This window comes from Aptenodytes patagonicus, chromosome 3 (assembly GCF_965638725.1).
Source record: "Aptenodytes patagonicus chromosome 3, bAptPat1.pri.cur, whole genome shotgun sequence".
NCBI lineage: Eukaryota > Metazoa > Chordata > Aves > Sphenisciformes > Spheniscidae > Aptenodytes > Aptenodytes patagonicus.
The window spans coordinates 108,162,256-108,183,902 of NC_134951.1; the positions used below are offsets into that span (position 1 = coordinate 108,162,256).

The window sequence follows — 21,647 nt, forward strand, 5'->3', positions numbered from 1 at the left end:
CTGTGTCTCTCTCTCACTCACGCACACACACACAAACGCGATCAGATGCTTCAGGACCGGCCACTTTGCGAGGGGAACAACACGGGAGGGTTTGTATTACTCCAGGTTCGTGTGTGTAGCCTATAAATAGCGAACTTTTTGATGGAATCAGCTAACAAATGAGAGGAGAAGGCGTAATTTTGCGCAGGGAGCCCCCCTTTCTCTTTGCAAGATTAAAACCCCCCAGGCAGCAGACAGAGCTAAAGTTGTGGGTGTGTAGAAAGGAATTTCACTTTATTGTGATTGTGCGCGAGATTTTTGTTTGTTTGTTTATTTTGGGGGTTGTTTTTGTTTCCCTCCCCCGCCCCCCAACCTATACGTTACATCCTCCCTCCCTGCCTTCCCAGCCAGGGGCAGGAACTGACCCGGATTAGCACCGACTTTAACTCCAAGTTGGAAATACGGTGCGTTTGCGGGGGTTTTTTTGGTTGGTTTTTTTTGGGGGGTGGGGGGCTCCACGCGATATCGGGTGGAAGTGAGTGAGGCGGGCAGGCAGGCTTTCCTGAATGTGCCCTCACTTTGAAAGCAAGTGGGGAATAGAGAGAAAACAGGTCGGAATTATTGGGGGGGGGGGGTGGGAGGTGGGGGTGTACTTTGGTAGGGATGAAGTGTTTGCCTGGAGCTTTGGGTCAGCCATGGAGCGATGGGTCCACTCGGGAGAAAGCCCCGAGGAACACTTGGCTGTGGGGCTTCCGCGCTCCCGCGGTGCGGCCCCACGGCGGCTGCCGGCACACGCCGCCCGGGCCGCCCCGCGCTCCTCTCCCCGCCCGGCGCGGCGGAGCCCCGGGCACGCGTGGGCGCCGGGCCCGCGGCTGGGCACGCGTGGGCGTCGCGAGAGCCTCGTCCTTGAGCGCGCCCAGCCCGAGCACCGCCGGGGCCGAGAGAGCGACGTTTAGGGTTTTTTTTGGGGGGGGGGCAGCCGGGCAGGCAGCCGGGCCGAGTCCCCCCCCCCCCCGCAGCACCCCGCGCCCCCCTCGCCTCCGAGGGCAGCGTCCGTCCTGGCCCTTTGGGGGTGGGCACCAGCCCCCCCTCGCTGCCGCCGCGGGAGGGAAGCGACGTCGGGGCCGGTCCGACGGCTCGGCCGGGAGAGCCGCCCCCAGCCCGGGGCCGCGGCGGGGCCCGCCGCGGGGAGCCACCGGCTCCGGCGCCCAGCCTTGGCCTTCCTCGGGCAGCCCCTGGGAAAGTGCCCCTCAGGCTCCTCGGGGCCGGCTCCCCTCTGCCCTCCCCCTCCCCCCTCTTTTGTTAATGGGCCGAGCGGTATCGGCCTTTTTGGCCTTCCCTCATAACGACAGTTACCTGTCTCTGGAGGACACTGATTTGCGGGAAGCTTAAGGCTGGGTCCCTGTCAGCAGAGGAACTGCCGCTGATAAGGATCCTACCGCGGCAACTATGAAGAGGTTTTCTCCCCTGACAGGTAGCTGACAGGGCTGGCCGGGGAGGAACTGCTGACCTGTCTAAAGAAATATATCTGCGTCTCCCAGAATGGCAGGACAGATGGTGCCGGTTCGCGCCGTGGCGACTTTTCTCGATGGCATACCCTGAGCGGAGTTGACGAGTGTTTTGTTTTTACGGCAGGGAGGTAGCGAGTCCCTCAGACACCCCGTGGCACGGACTTTCTGTGAAATGTCCGCTCCTGTAAAGCCGGGAGTGCCGCGGAGACGTGAACCGGGAGGGCAGGGGGGCAGCGGCAGCGCTCCCGCCTGCTCCTGCCCCGTCCACGCATACGTGACCTGCCGCAAAAACGCGGAGGAAAGCGGCTTTTCGCACGTTTGCTAAAGCCGATTGCGGCGCCGCGCCCCCAGTTGCCCCCAGACCGGCCCAAAAGGCCGCCCCGCGCTCACCCCCGTTCCCCTCCGGGCAGGCGGCCGTCGCTGAGCGCCCCCCCCCCCCCCCCCCGCGGCGCCGGGCAGGGACCGCGCCGGGCCCCCGGCCCGGCCCCACGCGCGACACGCTGCCTTTGTGCCGCCCGCGCGGCCCACGCGCTGCCCGGCCGCGGCCGCTGTCGCGCGGGGACGCGCACGAGCCCGCGTCAGGCAGCGGCCGGGGGGTGCAGGCAGGGGCGCTGCGGGCAGCGTGCGCGCGCTTCGCGCACCGCGGGCGGCCCCTCACGGCTTTAATCGCTCCCCTTCCTACAGCTCTGCCGGGGGGGGGGGGGGGGGGCACACACACACGCGCGCGCACGGACATACAGCGGACATACGTGCAGCCCGTGGGCGCCGGGGCGCACCCGCACTCCCCCGTCCCCGTCCCCGTCCCCGGCGAAGGCCCCCGCTCCCGGGGGCAGCGAGAGGCGACCCCGGCCGCCAGCAGCCCCTCGCTCCCCCGCGCTCTGCGCCGGGCGAGCCTTTCCAAAAGCCGTTCCTCTGCCGGGCTCCCCGATCCTCTCAAGTGGCGTTCAGGCCGGCGCGCGGGGCTACCCGTACGCGTTTCCAATCTCATGGCTCATAAACTGTTAGCAAAGGGATTTCATTATTCACCTTCTGTGCCCGACAAAGGAGAAAAACACCCCCTGCGCGCTCCTAGGAACAACCAGACCCCGGCTGGCTTTACAGCGCAGCGCTTGCCGCCGCCTGGGCGTGCAGCGCGGCGGGCTGGCCGCTCCGCGGGGGCCGAGCGGGGCGGCTGGGCTGGGCTGGGCCCGGCTGGGCTCGGCTCGGCTCCGGGCCGGCGGCCGCGGGGGCTCCGCGCCCCTCCGCGGGGTTTCTCCGCCCCGCGCCCGGCGCTGGGCTCCGGCCGCTGCTTATTGCCCCGGAGGGACTGGGGAGGTCAGCCGCGTCAGGAGGCAAAGCGGCACCGTGAATCGTGTTTCACTGGACGCGGAGAAAAGAATAAAATCTCGGGGACGACGGGAGGGGGGACGGCGGCCTGACGCAGTCTGTTTGGTTTTCCTTTTTTTCTGCAATAAATAACGTTAGGAGTTACTTGGTTCTCCATTGAAATCTGACAAATGACACTCCAGGGTGTGAAGTACCAGCTCCCCGGTGCGATGCGGCCGGGGGAACGCGTTACAGCGAGCCGAGGGTCAGCGCCCGCGGACGGCGCGACGCTCCGCAGGAGGGACCAGCCGAACGGGGGGGTTCGGCGGCGGCAAACCGCCGCGCCGAGGCCTGCAAGGAGCCGGCGTCGGGCTGAGCTGCGGGCAGGGCGGGCGGGCAGGCAGGGGCAAACGCACGCCTCAGCAGGGCGACTGTAGCGACGTAGGACCCGATCCGGGCAAAGTTACTTGGAAGCCTGGGCTTGAGACAAACAGAAATGTTAATACGGTGACAGCTAAGTTAGTTGCTTTCTTTTTTCCTTTCATTTTCTTTTTTTTCCTTTAAGAAATGGGATGCGAAAAAGTTTAGACCACGAGGTAATTATAAAAACCAATATAGCGAATTTTAGAGAGAGACCCACTTCGCAATTTTACACCGAGGAGCAAAATATTCCGGCGAAGTCTGGGGTCATCACCGACAATGGAGCAATGTTCTCTCCCTGTTTAATATACATGGTGTGGGAAATGAAGGGAAAACATAGCTAGCACCTGTAGTGCCAAAGGAAAAAAAAAAAAAAAAATCAAATTACTGCATAATATTTTGGGGCTATTTTGCAGGAGACTCTTCAAAAATAGACCCATATTTAATTATATCTCTGATGATTTTCTCTGCGCGACTGCTAGTTAATAGTAAGGAGGAAATGGGGTTTCTACTGAGTTTTTTACATTCTGGCATCTTAAAAAAAACCGTAAAATAATTTCCTTACGCGTTAATCGCGCACCTGGGACTGCAAGCGACCAATCTGGACCGACTTTTAATTAACACGTTGACCTGCCGAAGAAGCAAACTCCCTCAAAAAAAAAAAAAAAAAAATGCACCTTATAAGCTATACATACATTGCCCGATCGGCGTGACCCTGGAAGCCCTGGGGCTCTCCTCCCCCCCCCCCCCCCCTTTTTTTTTAGGGGGAGGTGATGTCCGAAAGGGGCCAGGAGATGCGCAAGTAGCGCTGGGGTTAAGCCACCGCCCGCCCCCCCTTCTCCCCCGGGGCCGCCGCCGCCCGCGCAGCCCCGCGCATCCTGCGCGGGGCTGCGCGGGCGGCGGCGGCCCCGGGGGGGGGGGGGGCGGTGTTGCTCAGCAGTGTGTGCGATCAAAAAGCCGTGGCAGAAAGGCGGAAGAATTGGGCTCTTCGGGAGGTGCGTCATAAACACCAGTGGGGGGGGTGGGGGGGTGGGGGTGAACACAGCCTCACGCGTGGGTGCTACAGCTCCAGAGCCTGTTCGGCGGCTCCCCCATGCCAAGCACAAAGAGAGGTCAGCGGCCTGAAACACGAACTCCTCCTCTCTCTACTTTTGCCTCGCCACCGCTTTATGTTTGTCTCCCCCCCCCCCTTCTTTTTAAAATTAATTTTATTTTTTTCATTAATTTCATTTTTTTTTAATTCCAGTACAGACTTCAGGCGGGTTAGATGCCCGACTTGCCCCCCCAGTCAACACAGGGACCGGAGTATGTTATGCCAAGTTACACTTTAACTTCTCCACAGGTAATAATTAAAGAGCTTCTTTCTAAATCTCCCCCCCCCCCCCCCCGAAACACGGAGGCTTTCTTTCGCAACGGATTACATTGATCACGCACACGGGCACGCTCTCCTCGGAGCCGCCGCCGATCGCGCGCAGCAGGTCGAGCCGCCTTGTGAGCTGCTCTCCATTCGGTGTGCTCTGCTCACGCTCCCCTGGACCTTCCCCCATTTTGGTTTTTTTTTTTTGAGCCGAAAGGTTTCTTTAGGAGTGCATTTCTATAAACACTTCCAAAGCCCCCCGAAGGGGAAGCTCCACATCCAAAAGGGGACGACAGTGGCTCAGATGCACGCATCCAGGCTTTGGCCATACCTCCGAATTTCATCCCATAGTCACGTTGTGGGCGAGTTTAAAAACGAGACGTATAGAGGGAACAAAGTCATTGACATCAGTTGGGGAGTATCTCTGTCGATCGGGAAGACCTCCAACTTTTTCTAGTGGCGACGCTTTCCAAAGAAAACCTTCAGCCTTGTCCTAACAGCCGTACTGAAAGTTTTAGGGGCTCTCAGTTACTTGAGATAATAAATTAACCCGCCAGAGAAGTGCGGCACACACCTGATATCAAGGGAGGGTCAAGAGCTGGCCAGTTCCAGCTGGTTCCGCATTTGATTTACTTCGGGCTGTTAAGATGTACGCTGTGGTGTTTTGATAAGGAAAAAGGAGTCAGCAGTTTGATTTGGCAATTCTTCCTTTCTTTCTTTTTTTTTTTTCTTTCCTCTGAAGAGGGCCACAGTTTAAGGAATTTGTTATTGCTGTTGGGGTGATTTTTAGCAGAGGTTCTCGGTCTGCATGGGGCTCTCCCATCACTTACTGTTAACACTTAACTGTGTTTCTCACTCTCCTAAGTGAGCCAGACAGTGGCATGAACTTTTTTTGTTCCGCTTGTCTACCTCAGGCCTTTGGCGTCTCCTCCTTGTGCCTTTGCAGGGCTTCACCCCTGCCGGGGTACTTGGAGCAAGAGCAAAGGCAGTGGCCGTCACCCAACTGGTCACACCGGCGAGCTGCTCCACCTCGGCAGAGCCCTACCACAGCTCCCCCCCTCACACCTCTCTTTTCCGCAGGGCCTTGTCCCTGAGTTGCATCAGGCCCCTCAGAAATACGTGAATTCTTTTTTTTTTTTATGCTGTACAGATGTACTCCTGCAAGCCGCAGGGCTGAATGGGGGAGGCTGCTCGTTCTTAGCCGAATTAAACTATAATTTGCGGATCTCTCCTGCACCCGCCGTGCCCTCTCTTATAGCCCCCCCCAACTTTCAATCACAGAAAGTTAGAAAATACAACAGGGAAGTTATCTCTGGCGTGAGGGTCTGTGTAGCTTAAAGAATACCAGCAATACTCCAGACCGGGGGACCATCGCACAAATAACACCTCTCGGAGGCAGCAGCAACGGGTGCAAAAATGGGGGACTAAGAATCAGATCAGGATTTTTTGATTCTATCGCTGTTTTTTTTCTCCTTTCCTCCTATTTTAGTTTCTCTACCTCTAAAATAGGAAAGTAACAGCCACAGACCCTATTGCCTTTCCATGAGGCGCTTGATGTCTGAAAAAAATCAGAAATCCTCAGAGGACATAATCTGTGACAATATTCTAAGGTGGATGCGCTGCCATTCCTTGTGTAGGGGTTGGCAAACATTTCTCAGCAGAGACCGTATTTTCTGTTGCATGTAGCTTTAGAAAAAACATCATCACTTAGGCTAAAAACTGATATGCTGACTGTCTGTACCGGGCAGATTATTTTGAAAATATCTGCCAAAACAATTTGTCCATTTCCAAGAACAAGGTTATGGAAAAATAAACAGTTTTGCTCATACTAAAAAAATGGAAACTTTTTCCTTTGAAATGCTCTGCTGCCCTCAGGCTTTGAAGCACAGGCTCAAAATGTGACCTTTTTTTATTTAAAATGTGCCTTTCCCTCTCTGTCTGAAAATTTATCTAAATGTGGCTAACTAACTTGTAATTATTAGAAATTTTGTCATGAACACACTCTCAGTAATGATTTCTTTTATTCTAGCAGGAAAAAGGAATCGCTAAAGATTGGCCCTCGCTCCAAACAGAAGCTTAAGGATACAGTGGTGAGGCTAGATTTCCCCTTTAATCCCCACCTCCAAATTTTCCCCGTGAGCCCGAGCTTTGGCGCAGGATCTGAGAGGTAGGAATCCTATCTCTTCTAAGCTCCGAATGATTTGAAGGTTGTGTCAAGAAGAAAGGTCTCCGCATGAATACGACGGGGAGAGAAAAAAAAAAACCCAGCCTGTGACAGAGCAGGCGATAGAAGCAGCCAAGCAGGCCAGAGAGAAAAACCGGGACCGGTGTTTGGAGGCAGGAGCCTGGGACTGATTAGGTAAGGAGACACAGAGGTTGTGCAGAAAAAGCAGAGAGAAACCGTTCGGTTGAGGAGCCTGGAGGGGAGATAGGAGGGCAAGGATAGCAAAACCGACTAACGTGGTCAGCCAAGAGCAAGGATGTGTAATTGCAGGATGTCCAGAGTAGCTGGGCTGAATTTCATTTGAAACGTGGTAGAAATTCTGAAAGTCAAAATGTTTTATTTCAGTATTTTTAACTGATGCAGCTCAGCTGCATCATTATTGCTTTTTATTTGGAATAGAATCTGCTTTCTAATGCCAAAAAAGAATTAAATGACCTTCAAGAGAAGTATTTCAGAGCTGATCCAAAACATTTTCTAAATTATTTTTTTTGTGCGTTGCCACCGAACTAAGGAAACGTGTTATATATTCCACACTAGCCGCAACATCAGGCACTGGGATGTTAAGGAAATTACTAACCTGAGGGTTTCAGAGCGCCTCGATTCAGTCTCTACGTTATGATACACAACCACACAGACTTTATTCCACAAATTTCCTGAAGCAGAAACGAAGCCCTGCAAGGTACGCTTCCTCTGGGGATAGGTCAGAACTTTGTAGTTTTTATTCACTAGATTCCCGTCTAATTTGTCACAGAATTGGGTACGGTTTATCTACGATGTAGAGAATTACAAGAAGAGAAAGCAGGGCTTTGTGGCAAGGCGATAGCTGAATTTTGCCTGCTGAGTTTGCGCCCATTCCCCTTTCACCTCAAAGCTTCTACAGCGTGGGGAAAGTTGCCTCAAGAGGTAATAATTAACTGAGATTTTCATGTTACGAGGGCCCATCTTGAAATTTTGGGGTCTGGTAGGCTGAAGTGAATCACTCACTACCTCAGACAAAATCCATGGGACTGTGCATTGACTACGCTAAGCGATGCAGAATGCCAAACGGGTTGAAAAATCAAGTAGTCACTATCTCTAATTGGATACCCAAAATTAGCAGGCATTTTTTACTTTAATCTCATTTGTTTGGAATACAGATTTATTAAAAAGGATAGGATGATCTCATTGCTTCAATTTCAGGTTGTAAAAGATGTTTGCTAAGCACCCAGATGCTATTGCACGGTGGGGAGAGGAATGGGAGAAAAACAACAGCTTTGTGTTCACATTAGGATTTAAGTTGTGTGCCCCAAATAAAACCTACAGAGTCCCGTATAGGTAAGCTTACCAGTGGAAACTATGAAGAAAGCTTTGCCCGTGTACTCCTCTGAATGCCAAAGGGGTGCTCGTGAAGAAGATCAAGCAGAAAAGTCCCATTGCCCTGTCAAATTGCATTCATACACCATCGCGCTAAGAACGGATGAAACAAAGGCTTTGTAAAGTTACTCACGAAAAGGGGGGGAAGGAGAGGAAGGAGAAAGGAGAGGAACCAGCCCAGGGTATCAGAGAACATGGAAATAAGGTGCTGCCCCAGAAGAGACCACAGTGCATGGCTCCGCCGGTGAAAGCACTTGGTATCTGGGACACTTCTTGCCACAGCAACTTGCCTTTTGGTTACTGCAGAGTCTCCTCTTTCCCTTTGTTTTTTAAAGTCCTCCCAGTTGCTTCAGAACTAACATTTTTCTATTATATAGCCTGAATTTTGAGGAAAACAGTTTTTCCTGGAAAATTCTTGGTCATCTCCAGGTATGTGATGGTGTAATTAAAGGCTCTATGATACAGCATCTGCAGAAGGGATTCGTACCGAGCGGTGTGATTAGCTTTCATTCTCTCACTTCCTACTGCTTCCTACTGGCTTTAAATGTTTATAGAGTCTCTAATGCTCTTTTAATTTGAGTGTGTGTGTGTGTGTCTGTGTATGCGTAAAATATTATATGGCTATGCAAGATTTATCCCCTACCTAATTTATTGCTGTTCTTTTTAATTTCCATTAAAATACAGGTTTTTGCATCGGTTCTTTGATTTTTCATTCCTTATTGATTTTCATTCCTTGATTTTTCATTTCATTCAGCCCCACTGCAAGTTTAGGGGTGTTAGTGATATCTCACTTATTTTAACAAATGTTTTTTATTTTTAGGGAGTTGAGTGCTTATGAAAGGTAGCAGGTTGATAGCTTTTAGGCAGTATTTCAGCTCATCTGCTGATCAGGTATGACACAGGTAATGCCTCTGTCCTACCGAAGTTAAGCATAATAGCAACAGGATGACTGAACTGGAGAGTCCAAGTACCCTCTGACTTTTTTTTCTCAATTAGTACGTATTTAATTGCTTATTTATTTGGTAACACTGGCACCTATCCATTGGGAACTGGACTGAAGTCTTCAGATTATTTTGGGTGGGTGGATTTAACATTAACAACCCAGATTGCTCTACACGGGGCTGGATTTGAACAAATGACAGGAAAAAAATGACTCTTAAACATTTAAAATTCTGTTTTCTGTGTTACAACACAGAGAAGCTCCAGAGTCGCTCTCCCTTTTAGTCACAGAGGTAGGAAGTGCCATCACCAGGCATGTGGTCCTGACCTCAGTCGGAGGATCCTTGGCCTGGAGTCAAGCAGTCGCTGCACTCACTGAAACAGCCAAATTAACTGTCTGCTTAGCCATGGATTAAAATTCATCCACCGATCCAAGACAGTAAGTGAGACAATAATTTGCTACTCCTACTTTGCTTCACAGCAGACCCTCATTCAGAATAAACCTGCAGTTCAGCCTCAGTTTTTATGCCCAGAAATAACCACGGTGGCATTGTAAAATTGTACCTGTAATAACTTGAACAAATGGGATAAATATGTGCAAATGTAAAAAGAGAAAACTGATCCAGTTTTTAGTAACACAGAGACTGTACGAGAGCAGAGTATAAAGACAGCTTCAGGAGTCCTGATGCAATCAGCAGTCACCGTTACTTTGAGTAGTAACTCGTAACAAATAAAGTGCCATTTCCTCTGAGCAAGGACCTCTTCAGCACCGCTTTTACCACCACAGCCTAACTCTCTGCTTCTCTAACAAACCACAGGCTTGATTGAAACGTTACAGAGTAAATTGCTTAATGCTGTCTAGAGACCTCAGATATGTGAAGTACCCAGTGCATAAAAGAGACAGCTTATTCAAAACCAAGCATAACAAAACTGTTAGAGAGAGACTGTTAACAAAACTGGAGAACAGAGCCTCTGTCTTTTTCCCATTGGTATTAGATGCGGCGCTTGGATTTAGTAACAAAGCAAGGTATGCTTCCAAGTTCATCATTTTTCTACCAATATACAAGACAGAACAACTAATATAATCTAAATTACGCAATGCAAGGGTGACCATGTGGCTGCTTAGGAACTGATTTTGGCCCAGATAACAGCAAATGTTTTTGTATCAGAGACACAAGTTTTAGGTGTGACATCCACATCTCTGTTGAGCAACATTAATAAAACCAAAACAATTTTGAGATATAGTGCAAAAGTAATGTTGACGGAAAACAGTATATTCACCGCTGTATTTATAAACCCTACATTATCAGACTCTTTGCAGAGCTAGATTCCTCTCACCATGGCCAATAATAATAGAATAGAGAGAGGAAAAAAAAAGCTTTTCTCAGTGTATCTGACCAAGTCAAAGATCTAGTATTCATGTCAATAAAGCTTTACTGTTGCTTGTGATGATACTCCTGTATCATCCCACCCCTGAGGTGACTATATCTCAATCATGAATGAACAGATCACTATATAAAAGTATGTACCTGCTTTGATGTACAGTAATCTGCCTGTATCTCTATGTATCTCGGAAGGCTCCAAAACAACAGTCAGGGTCACAGTAAATCATTTGAGTATAAGCTTAACTCTCATTGCAACGGCATTGCAATATTTCATAGGTACATGTTCAAAGGCGAAGGTTTTATTTAAATACACTGATGATATAACTGACTTGGACACTCCTAACATAAGTTTAGAGAGAAGAGTAAAATAAAAGTTTACTCTAATTTTCTGGGTATGAGGATGCCTCTTCCTACTAGCAGTGGCTGGTCCATCTTTGTCACCCTTATTGTTCAAAACTTCCCTGCTCACTCACCCGTATCACTAATAGGTAGAAGGTGAAAGGCAGAGTTGTCTGGGGAAGTAAATTTAAGATGATGAAGACATTCTGGACCTGCTGTGCGGCTTCAGTAGCTCATTCCCGGGGAAGGTTTGCAAAGACATAAACAGAAGTTAGACATCCAGTCTAACTTTGCACAGGCAAGTGTGCACACACCTCCCTAAAAGCAGATGAGTGCCTGTCTTTCACCGAGTTCAACTTGTCAAGAAGAACTACCGTGTTTAAACTACTTTCATGGGGTGGTTCCCCCCCCCCCCCCGGGTTTTTTTGTCAGATTACTCCACATTTATGTGAATGAGGAGCATATACAGGCTTAGTTGTGACACTTAGCAGAGAAGTGGTAAGTGCTTGAGATCTGGCAGCTATAATTTGTGACTCAGATTAGTTTAGCTCTCCCTTCAAAAAACAGAATAGTTTTTAAACTAAGTATCCATCTTAAAATGTTTTGACAATAATGAAAGTGAAAATTCTGTCTATTCAAACTCTCACTATTGAATGGAAACTACTGTAAAAGCAGACGTTGCATGCTTTCATCACAACAGACATGCTGATGTTCTGTCCTATATAGAACATACGGGTGAGGACAACAGTGTGTAGAAAGCTCGGTAAACCTCCACCTTCTGCATGGGCAACATGAGCAGTGATGATGAAGAAGGTAAAGGGTGGAGTATTGCATGGAGGGGGCTGATGCTAAGATCAAACACACTGATACATAAGGGTGCTGAGATGAATAAAAATAGAAATTACTTCCCAGCCATTTATACAAATCCTCAACACTATCCTATTTTAATGATTTTATTACTGTTATCTACACCTGAAAAATAGGTATTTTTTGAGTAACTACACACTTATTTCCATACACCTTCCTAATAAATCAACACACCTTGGCTATTTGCTTCATCAAAATGCAGGTGAGCTTTTCCTAAATACTGAAAATTGTAGAGTTAATGCTAGAGTTTTAATTTAAAAAGCTGAGGAAGAGCATTACAAAAAAATGAAATCTAAAATGAATTAAACTCCTGTTTTATTTAGTGGAAGAATAAAGATCTACAGTATACATATTTAATTAGAGTCGTAAATGTACCAACATTCTTAAATGTACTAATATTTTTAAACGTGACTGAATCAAGTAATGGACTGGAACAAAGCGTATTATCAGCAATGCTGTATTCAGAGTCTGTTTGAAGATAAGCAGATGGATACGTTTAAACTCAGAAAAATAGATTTTTAGCCTAATAAATTTACCTCCGAGAGTCTCTTTTTTACTATTTGGCAGTACGCTATTGTGGTGGGAGAGCTACACCTATTAATCTGAAAGTGCAATGGATCCTCTCTTCAGGAATAATTTTTCTTGCTGCACATTTATACCTTCCCCACCCTTGATTTAGAAACTCTCATTTATCTTGAAACAGATGGATATCAAACCCAGCTCTTTCTTCAGATTAGAATCTATTGGGAATTGCTCAGACATATCAGTGCCATAGATAAAAAGAGATTCAGATCTTTCCTACTATACTTGGCTCCTCCTGCGGAGATGTTACGACCTGTAAGCTCTGCAGGTGGTCAGGCTGCTAGGGCTGACTTCCCTAAGCTCCGCTCTGCAGCTACAGAGTTGTCTTCTCCTGAAGGCAACTTGGGGCGAGACTCTTATCTATCTTAGATGACCTGACTTGTCTTTTGGGGAAATCCCTTTTCTCACAGCTGCTGCGTCCTCGCACATACTCCTGAGGCACTGGCTGTACCATCTATTTATATAGAGTCATAGAGTCATTGAGGTTGGAAAAGACCTCTAAGATCATCGAGTCCAACTGTCAACCCAACACCACCATGCCCACTAAACCATGTCCCTAAGCGCCTCATCTACACGTCTTTTAAATACCTCCAGGGATGGGGACTCCACCACTTCCCTAGGCAGCCTGTTCCAATCTAAACCTCCCGTGGCGCAACTTGAGGCCATTTCCTCTCGTCCTATCACTTGTTACTTCGGAGAAGAGACCAACACCCACCTCACTACAACCTCCTTTCAGGTACTTGTAGAGAGCAATGAGGTCTCCCCTCAGCCTCCTTTTCTCCAGGCTAAACAACCCCAGTTCCCTCAGCCGCTCCGCAGAAGACTTGTTCTCCAGACCCCTCACCAGCTTCGTTGCCCTTCTCTGGACACGCTCCAGCACCTCAACGTCCTTCTTGTAGTGAGGGGCCCAAAACTGAACACAGTATTCGAGGTGCGGCCTCACCAGGGCCGAGTACAGGGGCACGATCACTTCCCTACTCCTGCTGGCCACATTATTTCTGATACAGGCCAGGATGCCATTGGCCTTCTTGGCCGCCTGGGCACACCGCCGGCTCATGTTCAGCCGGCTGTCGACCAACACCCCCAGGTCCTTCTCTGCTGGGCAGCTTTCCAGCCACTCTTCCCCAAGCCTGTAGCGCTGCATGGGGTTGTTGTGGCCGAAGTGCAGGACCCGGCACTTGGCCTTGTTGAACCTCATACAGTTGGCCTCGGCCCATCGATCCAGCCTGTCCAGGTCCCTCTGCAGAGCCTTCCTACCCTCGAGCAGATCAACGCTCCCGCCCAACTTGGTGTCGTCTGCAAACTTACTGAGGGTGCACTCAATCCCCTCATCCAGATCATCGATAAAGATATTAAACAAGACCGGCCCCAAAACTGAGCCCTGGGGAACACCGCTCGTGACCGGCCGCCAACTGGATGTAACTCCATTCACCACAACTCTCTGGGCCCGGCCGTCCAGCCAGTTTTTGACCCAGCGCAGAGTACACCTGTCTAAGCCGTGAGCCGCCAGCTTCTCGATTTAAAGAGGAAATGTTTTAAATGGGAACAATTCAATTGCTAGACAAGCATTCTCTATGCTTCAGACATCACCATCCAAAATAAACCAAAGCTGTGAGTGTTCTTTCACAAGACATCAGAACTTTTTCCCCTGCCCAAAAGAAAACTTTTCTTGTTGACTGGGAGATACCATGCTGGATCGTACCATTGGTCCACCTACACCAGTGTGCCACCTCCTGCACTAGTCAGAATCAGACATATCCAAGAAAAATGTTGGAACTACACTGTAATCGAGTGGAAATTACCTCCTGGAGGACTTACTCTGGTTTCTAAGAGTCAAACAGTGACTCTTGCTTCAGTCAGAGGAAAAGCCAATTGACTTTTACTTACTGTTCGATCAGAACTGATATATTAATATGAAGGTACTCAGAAGAGAGTGTTTATAATGTCAACATGGATTTCAAAGAAGCAAAAACTTTCAAGGCTGTGTGAGCACAATGGCAGGTTTCTCTTTTAGTTCATTTGTTCTTCCTTATTAAACAACAACTTTCTATAGCAGCAATCAACAAGGTGAATTTTACATTCACCTAAAACAAATGCATTTGAGAAGCATAAATGATGGAATTGTGTTAGCTGTAATGCGAAAAATTTTGTTTCTGAAGTCTTTATCATTTTATTCCACACAGAATTAAGAAGATGACATGATTAGCAGGTAGGAAAAATATCTGTGGAAATGCTAGTCACTATAACTCTTTGATGATCATTATACTTATGGAATAGATAAGGAGCTTTCTGATCTCGCACTTAAAGATTTACAACTTGCAAACACTTTGGGGAGTACCATTGATTTCACTGAATCTTGAATGTTGACACAACAAACCAGTGCTAAAAATGCTAAAAGTTCTGCTTGTGGATAGCCCAGACATTTGATGCTGCTTGCTTTGGGCCCACAGTTAATTTTTAACATTGTGGGGACAAGCCAGTGACCCTGTGTTCTTGCTCAGGAATGTCTGACCATTCACCGGCTCCCAGTTTCTACTGAACGCCCACTATCCTGGAATACTTTAGTGTTTAAAGATGCACCCGGTTCAAACTTTTCTGTGTTGCTATCGACTTTTCATCAGACATCGAGCTCTGTGGAATATTGTTGCTTTGGAATGAAGGTGCAGCGAGCTGTGAGAAAAGTTTGTAAAAGCTAAGGATCACTCAAGGAGGAATTAAATGGCTTTCGGTTATAATTTTGTATTAGGTTTAAGAAACTGCTTTAATGAAATCAAGATGGAGCACTTTGAATGCAGTAAAATTATGACTTTAACTTAAAGTAACAACAGCAGAAATATATAAGTAAATTAAGACATTGTAGAAATATGATTCAGACCTGTGCAACTAGTAATACAACTGAAAAGAGAGACTTTCTTATTCTGAGTTTAATTTATTTGTGGCTAGCAAGTTATAATTAAAACAAATCCTATTAGGTGCATACTTACAACTTTATCATACAAGGACCATAAAGTAGGATTATATTGGGTGATTTATTTTGTGGCTGTTTCTTTCTGCTTCTGTATACACGTCTAAATCATGAAAAGAAAATGAGAGCATTGGCAAAATCCAAATACTTTATTTAAAACAAAATGTGTAATTGTTCAGAAATAGACTATTGACTTTCACTGGGTTAAACAGCTCATGTACTGATTAGGCTTGAAGCTATAATTGTTCTTGTCACCCAAACTCTGCTCAGTCGATATCTTTTTATCATATACATTTTTAATCACATATTAATAAACAAGAAGGTGTGCTTTATTGATGGCTGGATTAGTTTATTGACCAACTCAACAACTCTATATATGGTTTCTGAACACAGAAACAAGGTCAATGTGTAAAGATGAGGAATAGTACATTCACCATCTTTAATATACTTCATTCTGGTAGTCTACTTCCTTTCTTAGAAGTGCTGCAATCCATAGTTTCTCCCATTCTTTTAGAAATTATTTCATATTTGAAACAATCTCACTGTTCAAGCACATTTTGGGTTGAGTTTCAGGAAATTTAGACTTCTATGAGCTCCTCTAATTTAACATCATTTTTTCACCTTGACACCAAGCTGCGTTATTTTTTAAACCTTCGGGAATTCAAGTTTTCAGATACTTGTAGATTCTTACCAAGTATTCTTTAATTACTTGTATTTTGGAAAATATTTAGAATTTTCAGGTTCTCCTAACAGCTAACTTTCTTCATCCTTCTAATCAGTTCTTTTCATTTTTCTGTCTGTGAATTGTTGTCATGAGTATTCTCCTCGAGTAATCCAGGCTTGGAATGATGGCCTGTAAAACAGCTGTATAAAATTAACAATTAAGACAACAATAGCACATGGCAGTACCTGTGTGTATTCTTTCCTGTCAGACAAAACCTGTGCAGAGGAACTCCCATTCCCCCCCCCCCCCTTTTTTTTTTTTAATTACTGCTTTTATTTTTCAAAGGGATGGAAAGTGGAATAGAAATAGATCTTTTCCTCGGCATCTCCATTTTTACAAAACACTGTTTTGCAATAGAAAAGTAATCAATTGAAAATATGTTGATGACTCTGCCTGTCAGGCACTCATATGATCCCCTAAAAACAAAAGTCATGTGGAAAAACAGCTGACTGCCAGCATGCGCAGAAGTGCGCGTTTTTGCCAGAAACAAAGACGAAGTGTGTTTCCAACCTGAAGTTTGTAGTCTCTAAACCCCTCCAAATGTTTTTCTCCTTAAGGTATGAGCTTAGAATAGGTTAAAATGATCAATCACTGCAGTATCACATATCAGTATCTCTGATTTTACCAATGCCTCGTGCCTGAACTGTTTAGGTGATGAGATGTATGAAAAAAAAAAAAATCTGGCTTCACTCTCTCTAAAATCAGACGCAGAGGCGCTATTGCTTTGCTTTCTCACCACGCAGTTCTTCAGATGCCTCTCAAACAAGCTCCATTCCCCCTCTACGGATTACTGCTCACAGTAAAGAGAGGCTGTCTGAAGAGGTCTCTGCGTTTCTTTTCCCCCACCCGAGAGCTGCGTTTTGTCTGTGTCTCCCAAGTACAGTATTACCAGCTTCGTTTTCCAGACAGATTCATTCATTTATTATCTGACTACACTTCTTTCTAGGTCCTTTTCTGCTACTGGTTGCATTTATACTGTTTTTTAGGAAGAGGGAAAAATATTTCAGTACCGTCCAGTAGTGTTTTTCTGTGCCTTTGACTCTGGAGTTTAAAGATACACCAATTTTATTCTTTTTTGTGAGTGTTACTCTATAATCCTCAGGCTGCTGGTCAAGGGAAGCACTCAAGAGCCATATATACTAAAGTATAAAAATCCGGTGTAACAATGAAGAGAAAGCTGCTAGTGTAGAGCATTATTAAACACCAAGCGATAGCCCCCGGGCACTTCAGTTTTAGACGGGGAAGTTTGAGAAAGCAAGTGTAGAAAAGAGGATCCTTCACTCCACTAATACCTCGAAATACTGTGAAAAGGGAACTGAGACAATAGCAGAGGGCCGGGCTGAACTGCACATTACCCACCAGATTCTGCTCAGGAAACAAAAGGTGATACAGAAACACATCCATACCAAGCGCAGACTAAAATCCTGCGGATGACTAACTTACTGGCAAAACCATTCATATTCACATGAATATTATCCCTGTAAAAGCGCCAAGTGCACCAAGATGTTGTGTAGAAGTTCTGGTCATGTAAGGTAAAGCTTCCCAGAGGCACCCTTTAATTGGTCTAATTTTCCCTGCAAAACATCATCAAAGTTTTAGGTGTTCAGGCCAGGTCTTGTCACTTCACTATTTCATCACTTTTTGGATTACCTACTCCCAGCATAAATGTTCTCAAACATATTTGCTGCCTGTATGTTTCTCTCCCTTTCACATGCACACCTCCTTCCCTAAGAGTTTTGTTGAATCCTCAGAAAGTAGAGAAAGGAAAATTATGGAGCGTGAACTACTATTCAACCCCACAAGGTAAATGGTTGTCCAGATACTTTTTAATTTCAAGGGCAGGCACAGGAAATGTTCCCAGCACTTTAGGAACACAGTCCCCTCTACTTCCGCTTAATTTCTGGCCTTTTTGAGGAAAAAAAAAAAAACCACAAGAAAAAACAGCAACTAGGTAAGCTGTAGATTCCATATGCTACTCCCTATGTAGACGTGTAGGAAGTATATGGAGTTAGGTAATCAAAAGCATTTCTGGGAAAGTTGTTATTAAAGGGAAGGCAACTGCTAGAGCCAGTTTATGAAATGATTGAAATGAGTACTACACGCAATGAATAGGCTGATTTCCATAGTAGGAACACACCAAATCATGCCAGCGTGGGCTGACTCACCACAAATAGGTGACTCTTGGGTCTGACGTTGACTTATTGCATGGCCTTAGGCAAATCCCTAAACATTTGTTTTTACTTCTCCATTTATATGATTTGGATAATACATACCTGAAGGGGATATTTTAAGATACAATATGTTTAAGATACTACAAAGATTTTAAATGCTGTAACATACCTAAGCCTCATTAACACCGTCAGGCTAAAATAAACACCGGGATGATTTAGGTAATGTGGTACATGTTCCTGGAACCGGGGAACTTCACTGAACAAAGCGCAAAATCTTCAAAGAGCCAGAGAAAAGGGGAGGTGCAACCCATTGTAAAGCCAAAGTACTTTGCAGGGGTGGGTGAATTTGTAGGGGAGGAAGAACAAGTTTGTTTAATAGGCAAGAGTTCAGTCTTCATTAATTATTTAAGTGGTTGGGCAGAGCTGAAAAGCAACACGTGCTCAGGAGTGGATGAAGAAAACAAAAACCATAGGCCTCAGCTACCCACCTGTATTGAAGCTAGGGAGGACTTCACCAAGGCGAGACCTGAGGGTTTGTTTCTATTTCTTATATAACGTGAAAACACGAGTGTCAAAAGAGATCATCTTCATTCAGACCTTCCTCTCCCATCAGGAAGGGGAGATGGCCTTCTCCGAAACAGCACGAGGTGCTCCGAGGGCTCCCCAGGACTGGATCGCGCAAAAAGGACGATATTTATCCTGCTGAACTTTCCAGCGGGGGAGAAGAAGTCCTGGCATGGCGAGAGATGGGTTGGAAACCCCTGTGAAAAAGAAGGGCCCAGTAAAGTGGCTGGGTGGAGAGCCCATCATACACTGACTACATTGAACTCATCTGCAGCGAGGACAGAAGTGGGAGGCCCCAGACCTCTGCCTGGAGGCTCTGGGCCTGCCACCAGTGTCCTTAAATCCTTAAACCCTGCTTACACCAGAAGGAATGCATTTCTGGGCTAACCCAGAGAGAGGCAAATCCAACACACACAATATCAGGTGAGATAATACAGCAGCATTAGCACTTCTGAGGTTTTCTTCCCTGTTTTTTTTTGCGTTCTCTAAAGTATTTTTCCACACTTAGGGCCTTAGTGAAAAAACCCCGCACTCTTAAAAGAAGGGCGAGGGGAAGCCTGACAGCATAGAGAGTGGTATAATAGGATGTGAAATCAGGTTAACTGCTCTAAAAGTAGGAGGGAGAGGCCTGAAGTGAATGAGGAAAAGAAGCTGAAGTGGATGTTCTTGGAGTGAGGGAGATGCAGCCAGAGGGTGGAAAAAGTGGGACTTCTCTTGAGCAGTGGTCAGTGGCAGGGAGTGGGTGAAACAGCAGCAGTCAGGTTGCAAGTATCAGGAAATGAGGATTGGAACAATTAGTGCCAAGATCTATTTCTTCATTAGATATAATTGTTTTGGTATCGTAGTAAACCTGACAAAACAAGTTGAGTGGCCTAACTTTAAGTGGGTTGTGATCTGGACATGACCTCCAACTTTTGGGGGTAAACATCAGTCCTTTTTGCTGGTTTGACAGGAAAGGACTAATAGTCTGCCCTGTCTCCAGGCCAGCTCTACCATCGTCCTGCTCTGAATGCCCATTCCTGGTTGGAAAACGTTGCCCTGTCCTGTGGCTTGCATCTCCCAGGTTAGTCCCACAGAAAGGAGTCCCGACTGTCATCTCCAACACCGCCCAGCGATGTGAACCAGCAGGTGGAGAAATCCGGGAGGCTCGCCTCCAAGGAGCACTTCTGCTCCTAAACAAAGCACTCTCACAGGCACATTCAAACAGTATAGTATGTATGAATAAGGTAGGCTGGACTTATCTCAATTCCACATTGACATCAAGGTAATTTTAAGTTGCTAGTACAGACTACTCCACAGCTCCTTGGTAGATGTTATTGAACAGGGCAATTTGTGTACTTCACACACTACATCTATTTATCTATCTTATTTCCTGCTTATGATGACCCTAAGATGGGCACTGACTCTAGAATGCAGTTTGAGACACCAACATATTGCTGGATATAAAACTGTTTTCCATACCAGAAAAGAGATCAGTTTACAAGCTGAAAATACTTTTATTGAGTACTTCATTGATACACATCATTTGAGAGACACAAAATCAAATTCTTATTAAACTAACAAAGCTGATATTTTCACTACATCTACAGACGACAGAACACTTTGCTTTCAAGAAAAGTTGAATAAATCACAAAGCTTTCTTAAGGAGACTTCTCCCCTTGTCTTCAGAAAGTCCTTAATGTGACATCTGTCCCTGCACTGTCACCTCTTTTAAAACTAACAAATGCATGACATATAATACAAGATTTATAAATTAAAGAAACCCACCCCTTTTAAGTAATATTCTTTAAATCTCAGTTTCTGACAGTCCTCCTATTTGCTCAGTAACTGTAATAGGCGTATTTTTCAGAAAATAGTGAATAAAAACTGACAAGCTATCGGGGGAATCTGAATGCATAATTGATAGGGGCATAAATTAATATGATTAGGCCTTTATTGGGTGCCACTGCTGCCAAACCTACAAAAGGGGCATGGAATAAAACATGGCTATGTTCTCAGGGCTGATAGACATCAATATGTAATGCATATTATCTCAAGCCTTCTCATGTAGTCTGCTTATGACAGCACTCAACCTAATTGAAATTTTTATCTTTCTGTTGCATACAGACAGTTTTGACTAGCTGCTTCCAGGGAAAAGAGAGAAATCCAAATGACCCAAACGAAGGTTTCTCTGTAGAGGTATATACCCTTCTTGCAAATCACTTTAAAATAGCTTTCTGCTTTCTGGTTTTATAAAGCCATCTTCAGAAAGCTGCATTAAAGGCAACCCAGGACTTGGTTTGCCTTTTTCCCTTTTAACTAAGCTTAACAGTGCATTTCCCTAAAAGAAAGAAAAGAATCAAAAGATTTCTTCGTAAAAATCAATATATAGTATGCTCACTTCAGCTGAGGCCTCATTTTGCTACAGTTCTTCACACTGCACAAATGCAGCTTAGGAAGAAATGATTTTTCTGTTTATTATGAAATTTTTAACACTATCTCCCTCCAGACCTGTGAGGAAAAAGTTAAAAATTAAGAGTGATTTCTTGAACTGACACCCCCCCAATCCCTCCAAAAATATTGGTCAGGTGATACAGTTTCATTTAGATAATTCTAAATTATTTTTAAACTTTTTCTTTCTTTTTCAGTTCTCTTTAACTATGAATTCATACGCTGTGAAATGAAAAGCCATGGCAAAAACATGATAGCTATCACTTCTAAAATGTTTCAAATATTTTCTGTAAATGAGAATGTAATCAATATTCACTTTTCGTGAAGAGTTTTTGCTTTGACGAGTCAAAGTTGATTAAAAAGTTTCACATTTAATATTTTGCTCTTTATTGAGAAGTCCTGTACTGCATGAGTGTTCCTGAGAATGCGTGCTACCATTACTAAATATTTTTATTACAGTAGTGCTGGATGTTGTACAAATAAGATAAGAGTCAGTTTCCTCTCTGTTGTTTACAGTCTAGAACGGGATTAT

At 45.8% G+C, this 21,647-nt stretch overlaps 1 long non-coding RNA gene across 3 annotated transcripts in view; it reads left to right on the top strand.

The window, feature by feature from the left end:
• Window positions 1-3: 3 nt before the first annotated feature.
• Window positions 4-21,647, top strand: part of LOC143158531 (uncharacterized) — a 48,531-nt gene continuing 26,887 nt past the window's right edge. The window contains exons 1-5 of one of the 3 annotated variants that reach the window (XR_012995017.1): window positions 4-105; window positions 4,462-4,557; window positions 6,602-6,931; window positions 18,735-19,108; window positions 19,668-19,921. This is a non-coding gene — a long non-coding RNA (uncharacterized LOC143158531). Of the gene's footprint in view, window positions 106-384; window positions 444-4,461; window positions 4,558-6,601; window positions 6,932-18,734; window positions 19,109-19,667; window positions 19,922-21,647 lie in introns of those variants that run through there. The other 2 variants (XR_012995019.1, XR_012995018.1) reach the window with 2 other exon arrangements.